Consider the following 16566-nt stretch of genomic DNA (forward strand, 5'->3'; position numbering starts at 1 on the left):
AGAAAACACACACACACACAGATGAGTTACTTGAAATATAAAATCGTTTTTAGAAGAGAATTTTGTACATCGAAATACCATTTCAAAATGTGTAATACACTTTATTTTCAGTCTAAATATGCCTTTAGAAGGATTTTTCAATTATTCTCTCTCTCTCTCTCTCTCTCTCTCTCTCTCTCTCTCTCTCTCTCTCTCTCTCTCTCTCTCTCTCTCTCTCTCTCTCTCTCTCTCTCTCTCTCTCAGATGAGTTAGGTGAAGTATAAAGTGTTAAAAGGGGAATTCTTTAGAATCTAAATACCATTCAAGAATGTGCAATGCACTTTATTTTCACTCTAAATATGCGTTAAGAATGATTCTTGAACTATACTCTCCCTCTCTCTCTCTCTCTCTCTCTCTCTCTCTCTCTCTCTCCTCTCTCTCTCTCTCTCTCTCTCTCTCTCTCTCTCTCTCTCTCTAAGATGAGTTTGTTGAAATATAAAGAGGTTTTTAAAAGTGAAATCGATATTGATACGTCCAACAAATAGCCTTTAAAGGGCTTACTTAAACCCTTGGAATAATTTTGGTCTTTTTTCAAGAGTCATTCAGTGAAATAACGGGATATAAACATCGCTTACATTCTCAAATACCATCTAAGAGGAAAGATATATTTAACTCACATAGCTCGAATACGTATCCTCAAAGAGAGGAACCATTATAAAGATAAATCATATTTTGGAAGTCTTCCAATTTCCAAAAACCAAAGAGAGAGAGAGAGAGAGAGAGAGAGGAGAGAGAGAGAGAGAGAGAGAGAGAGAGAGAGAGAGAGAGAGAGAGAGAGAGAGAATATTTAAGATATCAACCTTTTTATTCTGACTTTCATCTCACCCGACTGATGATTTCATTATAAAACTAAATCCTTTTTTATAAGTCTTCAGTTTCCAATAACGAGAGAGAGAGAGAGAGAGAGAGAGAGAGAGAGAGAGAGAGAGAGAGAGAGAGAGAGAGAGAGAGAGAAAAAAAACATTCTAAAATATAAGTTCATTTCCCAAAAAACAAGAGAGAGAGAGAGAGAGAGAGAGAGAGAGAGAGAGAGAGAGAGAGAGAGAGAGAGAGAGAGAGAGAGAGAGAGAGAGAGAGAGAGAGATAAAAAAAATTCTAAAATTTCAACCTTTTTATTCTGACTTTCATCTAACCCGACTGATGATTTTATTCACGCATGACTGAATTGAATTTTATGCCATGCATGTTGATCGACATTCCCGGCAAAGGCTTTGATATTCCCGTGGCAACAAGAGTAAAATCTTAAAAGCTATAAAAGTAGGATGAAATGTACATAATAAACAAGAATGATTTCTGGTTGCATTTGGCAATTAGCATAAAAACAAAAGGAAATTCTAGTGTATCTGAAATACTAATTACTACTTCTTACTGTATTTGGTTACTGTATCGGGTATATCTTTCCTTACAATTACTGAATAAACTGTTTTATTCAAATTATAAACGCGTCATTCTTGTCAATATTTATTGGACATAATTGTAAACAACGTGCAGAATACACAAGAGACACGCTTCGTTAATACAAATTGATTTAACCTAAAATTACTGTGCTAATTTTACAATCCCATTAAGTTTAAACAAAATTATTGGAACCCTTGAGGGCGGCAATGTTTTTAACAGCTGAATAAAGATTTAATCTTCTGTTTAAATTACTATTTAAATGCATCTGATGGGGATAAATGTGTAACTTCTACTTCTGCTACAACTACTCCTACTACTAGATCATACCTAATCTAATTACCATTTCTATAGAAAAATACTGTTCTTTGTATGACGTGAATGGCGTTTATAGGAACATAACTGTCTTTATGATACTTTCCACGTAAGCGTGTGCACTCCAGCATTGTTTCACTGCGGTTTCGAATGGTTCAATAATATCTTTAAACAGAAGGAATGAAACCCAGGTATGTTATATTATTTGCCAGTATCTAGCCAAGAGCCTCCCCTGTGCTCTATGCGTGTGATGACATCTGAAATGTACTGTAACTGATCTTCAGGGATTATCTGCCTTAGGGGTCTTTACAACCCCATGCAACCGTTTTGGGGCAGTAATCCCACTCCAGAGAGAGAGAGAGAGAGAGAGAGAGAGAGAGAGAGAGAGAGAGAGAGAGAGAGAGAGAGAGAGAGAGAGAGTTAATAATAATAGCTTTTATAGATATATACACATCATCCCATATCTTCACTCCTTTGGCACTAAATTCATTAAGAGACCTAAATACGCAGTAAGTGTGATTAAACTTTATTTTCTGTCCATTGATGACACTCCGCCAGTACAATGTACAAATACATATAAATACTGTGTCAATTCTACTCAATAGAATTTTTTATATTTATACCCTGCCCTTCTCGCGCGATTCAATAACCGTGTAACATTAGCGAACGATACTTAAGCATTGATGACGATTTCCTAATTAAAAAAGAATTTTCTCTTAATCAACTTTTCGAATCACATTTAATAAAATCTAATGAATTTTGTGCATTAGTGTGGGAGCGTGTAAACGAAAAACAAACAAATAAAGATAAAAGGAGAGGAACAGAATTAGGAACTTCGTGTTTAAGTTTGGGGAGAACAATAAAGTTTCAATTTGTATTATTTTCGCTTCCTTTATTAATAGTAATCCGAATCCTTGTTGATATGCTTAGAAAACGTCACTATTGTAATACCATTTTTAAGATTATTAATAATGCTGATACCAACTCTGGTGCTTCGTTTCTTTATTGTAATCCGAATCTTTATCAATAAGTAGTAGGTTGGCTAAAGCACCAACCATCCGTTGAGATACTACCCCTAGAGAGTTATTGGGTCCTTTGACTGGCCAGACAGTACTACATTGGATCACTCTCTGGTTGCGACTCATTTCATCTTTACCGACACATACACAAAATAATCTTGCCTATTCTTTATACCTTCTCTTTCCTCATACACTTGACAATACTGAAATCATCAAACAATTCTTCTTCTCTCAAGAGGTTAATTACTGCGCTGCAATTGTTCAGTGGCTACTTTCCTCTTGGTAAGGGTAGAAGAGACTCTTCGGCTATGGTAAGCAGCTCATCTAGGAGAAGGCCACTCCAAAATCAAACCATTGTTCTCTAGTCTTGGGTAGTGCCATAGCCTCTGTAACATGGTCTTCCATTGTTTTGGTTAGAGATCTATTGCTTGAGGGTACACTCGGGCACACTATTCTATCTTCTTTCTCTTCCTCTTGTTATTTCAAAGTTTTTATTCCCTTGTTATTTTAAAATTTTATAGTTTATATATGAAATATTTATTTTAATATTATTGTTCTTAAACTTAACTTGTAGTCTTTTTCTTATTTACTTTCCTCACTGGGCAATTTTTCCTTGTTGGGGTCCTTGGGCTTATAGCATCCTACTTTTCCAGCTAGGGTTGCAGCTTAGCAAGTAAAAATGATGATAATAATAATAATATGCTTATGCAACGTCACTAATCCTAATACTATTTATAAGAATACTAATAACGCTACTACTATCTCTGGCGCTTCCTTTCTTAATAGTAATCCGAATCCTTATTAATACACTTATACAACGTCACTATTCCTACTACTATTTTTAAAAGTACTAATAATGCTGCTACTATCTTTGCTGCTCCAGAGAAAGAGAGAAAAAAAGGCTAGACAGAACAAATAGCAAAGTTAGAGTTTGTCTTTTAGAAAAAAGGAAAAGTTTCTCTGTGTTATTTCTCCCTGTAGGTGCGATAAAGTTTTATTCTTTGCTTTATACGCTTATCTCGGACGTGAATACAGGAGCAAAAGGGGGATAAAAGAAAAGATTTACTGTCGTTAGCTCTGAAAACTTGTAATAGAAAATCCTGAGTTTAGTACTTCCCTTTTGCGAATAGATTTTGTGAAAAAATTCTGAGTGAGAATAATTTGTCTTGTGTAATGAAAAGCTCTATCTGCTTTTAATGTCTTGCGGGATGAGGAGGCCAATGTAATCCCTATGATATTATATTAAAAAGAATGTCTGGAGGCCTAAATATAACTAGGATTCAGGTTTAAACTTTTAAGGTAATTACCTTAATTTGAAGTAATTTTATTAGTTTCAAGGTAATTCTAAGGTAATTTCGGTTTTACTTGATTAAAATTTAAGGAAATTGGAAAATTTTTTAAGGTAATCTAAGGTAAAAAGCAACACCATTCAAGGTAATGGCCACATGGCACCTGCTTGAGTTTAAATCCTGCTAGGATTACACATTTTCTTAAACTTTTATTCGGCGTTTGCTACGGGAAAAATTTAACATATTTTTTTTTCTTTATTCCAAATTGTTTAGTTGATAACATCAAAACGCCTGCACACTGTATTTTGTTCAATGTATTGCAATCATCATTTTATTTTACGGGTAATATAATTTGTACCATTGCGAGTGATCTTACTGGTTTCAAAGAGATACATACATTCTGCTCCTGGACACCAGCCTGAACGGACGTCTCTCTCCCAGCTCTCACCTAGCAGCCATTACCGCAGCTACGACCAGCTTGGATCCAACGTGGCCTCCAGCAGCAGTAGAGGGATTGCTCCCTTACGAGTCTACCTACCCCTCATCCTTATCCTTCCCATCCCAGCCCCTCCAACCCCCTTACTCTTGAGTACCACTTGACTGTCTCTCTCCTCCTTGAACTTGTCTCTCTTCTCCAAATACTTCAATTCTTATTGTTACTAACCATCAGTAGCCCTTTTCCCCCGGAGTTGCCGTTGTGGTCTTAAAACTCTCTGGGGGCACTGGGTATTGCTGCAACGTCTAGGCTCCTACTTCTTCAGTAGTGCCTACATAGGATAGGGAAATAGGAATAAAGCACTGCCTCCCATAAAGTGTTAATTAATACCTTTATCTTTTAAAAAATCAGTTTTTTGGTTCTAGCGCCCTTAATATTAAAAATTCTTAACTTTTTTTTGCATTTCCCTTAAAGAGTTGATATTGCTCCACCCTCTCCCAGTCTCGAACTCTCTGTCACGTCATTGCAACACCATTTTTTCAAAAAAAAGTCAAAAGTTTATCTCCCGAAAATTTACGAGTAAATCCCGTAGAGTTTATTTTCAGTAAAAAAATTTATCCCCCGAAAAGTTACGAGGAGATCCCGTAGAGTTTATTTTCACTTATTTTTCCCCATAAGAATACTTAAGAGTTAAATTTCCCTTAAATGTAAATTTTTAAATGCATATTACTTTCTTTTCTTCACTACTATGGGGAAAGTGAAGATTAAAGATACTAGTCAGGGATCTGAAAATGATGCCCGAAGGAAGGCAGTATGGAGTATCCTACAGGATAACTCCTGTTTCATTCATAAGTTGACTACAGTCAACAATACTTATCTGGCCATAGCTGATGAAGCTACCATCGAAAAGATCATTCTTCCCAAAACGAAGGATGCTTTTCTTAGCAGGAATTTTGAGGTCCTAGATCCTCCTCATCTCAATGCCCTTCGTACCCTGGTCATTACGCAGGCTGATGATATTGTATATGACCAATCTGAAGACGAACTAAAGGCTGAAATTGAAAGCAGGAATAGTGTTAAGGTAAATAAGGTCATCAAGTTGCCTAACACCAAGTCGACCTTTAAGGTGCAGCTTGAGACCATTCAAATGGTGAGGGACTGCCTTACTAAGGGTTTGCTAATTTCTAGCCAATCTTTTCCCCCCAAATACCTGGCCCAGGATGTATTTGTCTCCTTGTCTCAATGCATGAGATGCTACAAATACGACCACACGAAAAAGGACTGCCCTCAACCATCCACGTATACAATTTGCTCGCTTTGTGCCTCGGTGGATCACTTTTGGACCAATTGCAACAATCAGCAAAACCATAAGTGTATCACCTGCAATGGTGATCATCCTACCATGGCAGCAAGATGCCCCACAAGGAAATCCATGGTTAAGGACCAAGCAAAGGTTCTTAGAAGCCAACAATCAACTGTCACACCAAATAAGACCTTTGCACAAGCCTCAGCCCCCTCCAATCTTAACTCCTCCTCTCAACCTTTATTCAGTAGTATTACCCTCCAACAGCAGACGGTCATGAACACTGCACTTATCATGGCTAACCTCAGTGAAGCAGTGGAACCAGGGACATTCCAGTCTATGGTTGATTCTTTTTATAAGGCCAATGGACTCCCATTGGTCAAAATTCCCATCGAGGCTATCAATTTAGCCAACAAGGTCTCAACAATGCTTAAGTCTGACAATGTGCATGCCAATACCCCTCAGCAATCTGTGGCAGTTAACGAGGAAATGGAAACGGATGAAGCCAATAGGAAACGAGCACTAAGTGACGCAGACTCGGATATATCAGAGCCTGCTAATCCTGCAAAACGACAACCACAGCCTTCTACCTCAACTTCTGAACCTCTGGACACTGAACTGCTAGGAGCTACTGCTCTCCCTCCCCTTCCTCCAATGAAACTAGCACCTCCTAAAGTTGGTCTAAAATTGTATACTTCAATCAATTTGCCAAACCCCCCTAAATCCACATCCCATGACCAAATTAAGAAAATGATTTTTGAAACCAACACTATGAAATATCTGTACACAGAAAAGTTAGCAAACTCCACAGTGGTTCAATTCATCAATAGTGGCTCTATTGAACTGGACAAATACCTCTCGAAGATTGCCCGGGTCACTCCGGATAGGTTCAGTAGAATAAAATCAGGCTTTTTCGATTTATCCAAAGGACGATTACCATAATGGATTCCCTCACAGTGATTCAGCATAATGTATTAAAGTGGACGTTCCTCAGGTGTAAGGAACTTGTTAATATCTACTCCTCCCTCTCTCCTCACCTCATACTTCTTAACTCAACAGGAATTCCTGACTCTACCCGTATCAAGATCTGGAATTATAATGTGTTCCAGTGTAACACCTCTGGTGAACAGGGGGCTGGTACAGCAATAGCGGTTCGGCGGGATGTTGCTGTCAAGTTAATTGATGGTTTCAATCATGATCTTATTGCTGTCGAAATACAGACAGTACGGGGACCAATTATAGTCGCCACAACCTATCTGCCCCCAAGAAACCCAATATTTCCACAGCAAGATATATTATCATTAATGAGACGTAACATCCCTGTCTATCTGCTGGCTGATCTCAATGCAGCTCATCCAGCCCTTGGTTCCAACAGAGCCAACCCTATTGGCACATTAATCAATGGCCTGTTGAATAGAAACCTTATAAGGTTCTTAGGACCAGATTTTGATACGTATTTTAACAGAAGAACCTCTGGTAAGCCAGATATCCTGCTTTCAAATAGATTTCATATGTTTAATTACTCTCTTACACAAGGCCCCTTATCCACTTCGGATCATCTTCCCATTATTTTTAAACTTACTGTGAGACCCATTATGGTGGTTGCTAATCCAACTTTAGATTTGAACAACGCGAACTGGGAACGTTTTAAGGACACTCTCGATGACTCTCTCTCTACTTTTGACGAACCCGATAACATCTTAAAGGATAAATCTTACATAGATGATAAGATAGCTTTCTGGTATAGGATGATTAAGGAAGCCTCAGAGCTCCATATCCCATTTAAAACTTTCAGAATATTACCTTATACTAAAGAAACGGATTCCCTAAAGTTACTTCAGATCCGATTTAAGCAAGCCCTGGAATTAGTTAACAACCGAGGCCCCACGCACCAACTTTTAGAGTATATTCATGATATACAAGAACGTATTAAAATAGAATCAATTGACCTCATTAATTCTACTTGGGAGGCTCTGTTAGACAAATGTGAAGGCTTTTATAAAGATCCTGCAAAATTTTGGAGCATGATCAGGAAATTGTTGGGCTCAACTTCTCAGCCAATAGCGTACATCACCCATAATAACGAGAAGATCTATTCATCTCAAGATCAGGAGGTGATCTTTAGAGGCTTCTGGTCCAATATCTTTAGAATAGACCCAGTAGAAAATCTAAGGTTTGACCAACGACATGAGAGGCATGTCACTGAGTCAATCCGTGAACATGCTGATCATATAATACCTTATGATTCTGTAGATCTTGAGAGACTTGATGAAGATGACCCTTTCCTCAAACCTATTCAACTCCAAGATATTATTAAAATAATCAAAAGTTTTAAAAACAAAGCTCCAGGCCAGTCTAAAGTAAATAAACTTATCCTTAGTAATTTGCCAAATTCAATGCTCTCTTTTCTTTGCAACATCTTTAATGAAACTTTCAGTATGGGCTATTGGCCAGATTTTTTTAAAAAAGCAGTACTTCCCTTTGTGGGGAAAAAGGGCAGAGATCTCACCTCAGTCTCTAACTATAGACCCATTTCGTTATTAGAGACACCGGGCAAGATACTTGAGAAAATTATTAAAGAGAGATTGGAGGATTTCCTTGAGGAAAATTTACTTAACAATAGCAATCAATACGGATTTACAAGGGGTAAAGGGACCCAACTTGCATTAGCTCGTCTTTACGAATACATTGCGGTCAAGTCAAATCTTGGGGGTCGTTGTAACCTAATATCTAGGGATGTCAGCCGAGCTTTCGACAAGGTATGGCATGAGGGCCTTAAATACAAATTAATAGAAGCACAACTCCCAAATCTAGCTACTAGGCTATTGTGTAACTTTCTTGATAATCGAGTGGCCATGATCAAGATTAAAGAATATATTGGACCAGAATTTCCACTACTATCTGGTGTACCTCAGGGCAGTGTTCTCTCTCCTTCACTTTACAATTTTTATATCAGAGACACCCCTCCTCCTGCTCCTGGTTGTCTGCAAATCATGTTCGCAGATGACCACACCCAGGTAATATCTATTCCTAATAAGAACAAACGAATGTTGCAAATTAAAACAGTCAGGGAAATTCAAAAAGTAAATAATTACGAAAAGAAATGGAAAATAACAACAAACTTGAACAAATTCCAGCTCCTCCCCATTTCAGCTCGCAGTCCTGCAGAAATCATTGTTGACAATGTTAGAATTCCATTCAAACAAAAGGCCACAATACTTGGGTGTAACTTTAAGAAATCAGGTATACTTTCACACATCATAGAGAGAATAGCTGTTTCTAGAAAAACTTTTGCTAAATTACTACGATTTAGACACTTATCAACTAAAACCCAACTCCGTTTATATAAATCTTTAGTAAGGCCGCAGTTAGAGTACCCCACCGTAATATTTGGAGCAATTAGCAAAACTTCCCTTAATAAAATGCAGGCAATTCAAAATAAGGCTTTGAGGAGAGCCTACAAAGAGAGCCCTCCCTATTACAATACAATTAGGGATTTACATGCTTATTCCAAATTGGAGCCTCTTAATGTCCGGTTTCACAGGCTTGGCCAGAAAACCTGGGACAAACTTGCTTCAGACGATGACGACCTTTGCACCCGAACTAGAACTCTCACTACTGAACATACTCGTGACCATTATTGGTGGAAGAGACTGGAGCCTGGGATCAATTGCGATCCTCCTAGGCCCAGATTCATTTCATCTGATTAATTTCATTAGAGATTCATTTTGCAATTAAATTATAATTTCATTTAAGCATTACTTCATCATCATCATAAAAAAAAAAAAAAAAAAAAAAAAAAAAAAAAAAGAAAGAAAAAAAAAAAAAAAAAAAAAAACCTTCATTAACCATCATACCCTACTTAAACAACATAATGGTGACAGTCACTCAATTAACGTAATGGTGACAGTCGAATGGTGTCCTTTTGCTTGGCGTGAACCAAAAAACCTTTCCTATTCCTTCCTGTCTCTTCCCGTCTTGAAATAACTCTACTACTATCTAATGTCGCATGAGGGTCTGCCCCTCTCTTTTATTCTTTCCCTGTACTTCATTTTCCCCCCCTTTTTCCCTTCTCCTTTCCCATCCCAGGTACCTGCCCTCGGGCTATAAACTGGATTGTATCCAGGGGTACTTATCCTTTCCCCATATTCCCCACTTCCCTGTCCTCATCGTACTCGTACTCGTTTCAAAGAAGTAGAAAGAGAGAGAGAGAGAGAGAGAGAGAGAGAGAGAGAGAGAGAGAGAGAGAGAGAGAGAGAGAGAGAGAGAGAGAGAGCATACAAAATATATCTCCATTGACCAGAACTAGGAAGGATTTATAATAACAGCTTCTGGGTGGGTGAATATTCGACATAGGTTCGAATCTTTGCCCAGCCAGAACCTGTTATCATAATATATCAAATGCCATTGTGGTTGATATTTGCACATACGCACACACGTACACACAAACACACACACACACACACACATATATATATATATATATATATATATATATATATGTATATATACACATATATAAATATATGGGTGTGTGTGTATGTATATATACACAGTGAATATATATATATATATATATATATATATATATATATATATATATATATATATATATATATATATATATGCATATACATATATATATGTATATATATATATATATATATATATATATAAATTATATATACATATATATATAAAGTATATATACAGTATATGTTTATATCTCGATAACATTCTATCACAGATATCCCAGTTTTAAATCTTCAAAGAAATGTAATGAAGGCAATGTTGACTTAATATCACCAAGTGAAAATCAACGCGCAGTTTTATGGAATATTTTTGAGACACTTTCTATTTAACAAAAAACAATTGAAGACATTTATCTCAGCAGAAGGTGTAAATGAAGTAACATCACTTTTTCAGACTTCAACATCCAAAGAGCAGACGCATGTGTGTGAAGAAACTAATGAGAAACTGGAAGATCCGCCTTTGATGAAGTCGGACTTTGGTGCATTTCCCAAATGGGATTCTAAATTTCTCAAGGATTTTAGCAGGATTGCGAGACTATCTGACCATCTTTCTCTTGTTTTTGTAGACTGGTTTAAATATTTCCTTTTTGCTTCGTCTAGATTGGAGTGTCTTTTTCCCTTGGCGGTTGCTTCACGTTGGCTATAGCATTCCGTCTGTGATCTGTCATGCAGGGACTCCTCGCAAATAAGACTTTGATTCAATGGCCTGGTTGTATTCATAGACCTGCTCTTGATGGTTACCTGTTTACTATATATTGTATATTCAATATATTATAAGATAAGGTATCTGGCTGACTATATAGTTATTGTAAGGCTTATTCAAAATTCATTTTGTGTGTGGGGGGGATACATTCTACCATAAACTTAGATTGATTATAAGTTATCTGGCATCCTGATATCTAAGGTCATTGACGCTGAACATAAACTTAGAAATTATGAAATGAAACTTAGAAATTATAAAATGAAATATAAGATTAGGTAACAGAATGGCTGTATAGTTATTATAATGCTTATTCAAATTCCTTATTTTTATAATACATTTAGCCATAAACTCAGAAATTAGGAAACTAAATATAAGATAAGGTATCTGGCTGACTATATAATTATTGTAAGACTTATTCAAATTCAAGTTCTTTTGGAATACATTCTACCGTGAGCTCAGTAATGATAGAATAGACCTTTTTAGGAAGACCAAGAGTATTTACTATTTAAGTATTTTTTCCATTATTGTTTCATTGGGAGTGTCAACTTGACACGAAATCCTGAAGAGGCCTGGAATTCTGACACTTCTACTCATAGATTTATAATCATGCTCAATTTCTTATAATGAGGCGCATTTGCACCGAATCGCAGAGAAGTTTCCTACTTGCTGATTGGTTGAACAAAATAATTCTAACCAATCAGCTAGTTGGAAACATTTCCGAGCTAAAAGAACACCCATGCGAGTCGGTGCAACTGCGCCTTATTAAAAAAAAAATTAGTATAGATTGCCAATCCCTCCTCTCCCAGGCATCTTTGTCTTCTAACCAAACAGATATTTTCCTCTTTCCTCGTGAATATATTGGCAAAACTTCCGGCCTGGCAATTTCTGGGAATCCTATCTTCATTCCTCTCTAAATGTTTTTTTCACTGGGCTCCACAAGGCACTAAAAGAGTTGGAAGGCCCTGACCTACATGGTTGAGGACTATGAAGCGTGACGTGGGAGATGATGAATGGAGAGGTATTGGTTTAAAAGCTCAAGGTCGAGACGACTAGCGAAATCTAACCGAGACCCTTCGCGTCAATTGGCGTAGGAGGAGATGATGATGATGATGATAATGATGATGAAATGTTTAGAAATAACAAACCTTTCCAATAGGAAGCTTTTTTAACACATATTGGATACTTTCCTATCTGGAAAAAAATGTCCGTAACTATCTAAGGAAGGATATTCCAGGGCAATAGAGTAACTTTAGTCGGAACCTGAACATTTACCTTAAAGGAATCATCCTTTGGATACACTGCAACACCTGTTTGTTTGAAAGTATGAACGTGCGGACAATTACTCGTCATGAAAGCATAACTATCTTGCCATTAAAGTAATAATGCATTAAACGCCCAAAGGAATAAATGGAATACATTAACTGTTTGGATTGCTAATGGTTCGCCATTTCACTTGAATATCGTTTCAACATAAAATGGTTATTATAGAGCAATTGCTGCTATTTACACTGTTGACAATTGGACCGTCTCATAATAGGATCCGTTTCTGTATGCACAATGTATGTATCGTGGTACAATGCACACTCGCATCCCTCTCTCTCTCTTTATATAAATATATATATATATATATATATATATATATATATATATATATATATATATATATAGCGGCATAGTAAGAAATATGAAACCAATTGTTCAAATTGTTCTAAAAGCACCAAAATTGGCACACATGTGGATTAATACATTCTGAACAATTTTGGATATGGAGGCATTCAAGATTCTCCCCGTAGCACATTTGGCGGCCATTTTTCAAAATGGCCGCTATTTACCGTTAGCGTCATTGAATATGTACCATAATTTGTCTTTTTGTGGATGCTAAAGGTGATAAGTGTGCTAGAGGTGATAAGTATTGTACAATTACACATACTTCTGTGCTTACCAAATAATTTGGCTACCATTTCACAAGAAAATGAATTTTACTTTGCAGCGGCAGCGTTGGTGGCAGTGACGGCGGCTGCAGTAATAGTATAGTGTTGATAGTCATGGTGCTTGTAGTAGTAACTTGTGGTAACATGGTGGTGTTTTGTGTCTTTGCAGGTGAGGCAGCAGCAGCACCACCTGACATCAGAGACGCGTTGTTCCAGACTGCAGCCATGGCAAAGAAGTTCCAACTGGTCGATACTTTTGAGCAACGTACTCCCACAACACCTCCTGAGACAAACTGGAAGCTGTGTCTTGTATGTCAAGAGGAGACAACAGAGTCACTTGTCTGCCCAGTACTGTCTAAACGCCGAGACCCTGGGAGTGGATACACGACAATGGCTGCAAACTTGGTCAAATTTGATGAACTCGGGCATGAAAATCAGCAATGCCCTCCAGCTTTATCTGACGGAGGGAGACTGTACCTAGGGAGCAAGAGTGACTTGCTGGTGTGCCTTGAAGGCCATGCTGAGCCTCAGTTTGAAGCTCCTACTGTCACTGCTGTTGTCCTCGATGGAGCAGTAATCGTACAGATGTTGAAGCCGGGTACTGCCAACACGTTCGAGGAATATGCACAGCAAGTGTTCATCCCATACGTTGTACAACGTTTCCAACATGTATCACGTCTTGACCTTGTGTGGGACAGCTACAGAGCAGATTCCCTGAAGGCATCAACCAGAGAACAGCGTGGAAAGGGAGTACGTCGGCGTGTTGTCGACTCAGCAGTCATACCAGGAAATTGGCAAAGTTTCCTGCGAGTTGATAGCAACAAAGTGGAGCTCTTCAGCTACCTCTCCACCATGCTTGCAGAGTCCTTTCAAGAAGAAGGCAAGGAACTGGTCGTCACTGATGGGGAGCAGGTGATCTGTGTTCCACAGCAAGAGGATGTCAACTCACTCGCACCATGCAACCAAGAAGAGGCAGACACCCGCATGATGCTACATGTAGCACATGCTGCACAACATGGTCACCACCAGATACAGGTTCGAACAGTAGACAGTGACGTCGTGGTCCTAGCAGTGATGGTAGTCCAGAAACTACCAGCTGGAGACGAACTCTGGGTAGCCTTTGGGACAGGCAAGAACTACCGCTACATTGCAGCCCATGAAATAGCTTCCTCCCTTGGTCCAGAGAAGGCATGTGCTCTTCCAATGTTTCATGCCATCACAGGGTGTGATACTGTGTCAGCCTTCGTCGGACATGGGAAGAAATCTGCCTGGGCAACATGGAACACGCTGACAGAACTCACTGATGCCCTGCTGAGTCTGGCAAATGCACCCACAAGCATCCAAGAGGATACAATGCATGTCATCGAGAGGTTTGTCATACTCCTGTATGACCGCACAAGCAAATGCAAGGACGTCAACAAGGCGAGAAAGCAGCTCTTTGCAAAGACGAACTCTGTTCAGAACATCCCGCCAACCTACGCTGCTCTGGAGCAGCATGTGAAGAGATCTGCCCTTCAGGGTGGTCATGTCTGGGGCCAGGCATTGGTACCAACGCCCGTGCTCCCTCCACCAACAGACTGGGGCTGGCATCGGAGTGATGATGGGCTCTACACACCACTCTGGACCACACTCCCTGAGGCATCCAAGGCCTGGTGTCTTGCGGATGCAAGAAAGGCTGCAAAAACCGCTGCAAGTGCAAGAACGCTTCACTGCAATGCACTGGTCTATGTTTCTGTGAAGGCGAATGCCAGTAGATTGGGACAGAAAACTTGCTAACCAACATTATGATCTGTAGACATTCATAATTCTGGTGACCAGATTTGAAAAGTTCGGAATCATAATTAACATTGTGTGGCAAAATCTACGTTATTGTATTGCATGTATGTACTGCAGGATTACACAAGTACTGTGCCTAGAGACTGGGCTTTTGGTCGACTATATAACTACAATCTGACCATACTGTAAACTTCCCGTACTCTGTGTATTATTTTGACTAGCAATTTTGCCAGCAATTTGAAATAAAAAAGCAACTTGAGCAATTAAAGTGTGTTCCTGAAATCAGGTACTGGTTATTAGAGGTATTATGTCATTGAGTATTGAAATCTTCATCAAATGTCCACTTTTTCCACAAAATGGCGGCCAGTTTGGGGGCCATTTTTGAGAAGATTCATCTAAATATCTGTTAAACATTTATTGATGTTAATTCTGATGTAAAAAAAGGGAATTTTGGCCCATCTAGCACCAAACTAACGACACATAATGAAGTCTATGTAATGACGCTAATGTTAAATGGCGGCCATTTTGAACAATGGCCGCCATATCTTCCTAAGGGCTAATCTTGAATGCCTCCATATCCAAAAATGTTTAGAATATATTAATCTACATGTGTGCCAATTTTGGTGCTTTTAGACCAATTTGAACAATTGGTCTGCTATGCCGCTGTACTAATATATATACTCACATCCCTTTCTCTCTTTATATTTATATATTTATATATATATATATATATATATATATATATATATATATATATATATATATATATATATATATATATATATATATATATATATATATATATCATCCTCTGAAAGTATATGGAAGTATTAAATTGGTTTATCTCATTCTTGATGATATTTATGCCATTAATTCTGAATTCCATAAGTTTCCTAAAATAAAAAAAATCAGAGGAAGAGTTCTCTCTCTCTCTCTCTCTCTCTCTCTCTCTCTCTCTCTCTCTCTCTCTCTCTCTCTCTCTCTTTTCTCAATAAAATAGATATTGATCACATGACTTGCAATAGGGAATATTTCACATTTATCCTTCAATGCCCATCAAGGTATTATGCTGTCATCAGAGCTAAAAAGCAGCCTGAATGGAACCCACTTTTCATTCTCTGCATTTCTTCTGTTTTCCTTCAATGCGATTCCAACTTCATCATTCAGGAAAGTTTATCCGTTCTTTTTTGCATTATCCACCGTTAATTATTCAGAGCTTTTAAGATAATGAAACAGGCTCGCATCTTGCAGGTCCTTTTTTTCCGATCAGATTTTATATTGGTTCGAAGTAAGGGGAAATCTAAACAAATGATATCAGGTTTAAAGTTAATCGTGAATGGCAGAGGCAATGGACCTTGACATTGCCCTATCAAGCAGGACAATGCCCTATAGACTAACCATATATACATATGATCAGCACCTAAGCCCTCTCCACTCAAGCTAGGACCAGGGAGGCCCAGGCATTATCTGCTTATGACTTTGCAGATAAACCTATCGGCTCCCCCAAACCACCCATCCTGAGCTGACAAGGATAGTGAGGTTGCAGCAAACAAAGGAACTAACGAGTATGAGCAGGACTCGAAATTCAATTTGGCAATCAGCAGTCAAGGACGTTATCACATAGGCCACCACAACCAGATTACTCCCTGTACTATGGGTTGGGTAGTCCCCCCCCCCCACTTGTAACAATAATAAAGGCTTTTATTATATGCACATTGGAAGGCATATTTTACGGAACCTTCGATTGATTGACTAATTTACCTTCAGTCATATTTGGTGGAAGACGACATAAATAATCGTATTATTTCTATTTTCGTCATGGTTCTTG

This window comes from Palaemon carinicauda, chromosome 22, assembly GCF_036898095.1.
Source record: "Palaemon carinicauda isolate YSFRI2023 chromosome 22, ASM3689809v2, whole genome shotgun sequence".
NCBI classification, from domain to species: domain Eukaryota; kingdom Metazoa; phylum Arthropoda; class Malacostraca; order Decapoda; family Palaemonidae; genus Palaemon; species Palaemon carinicauda.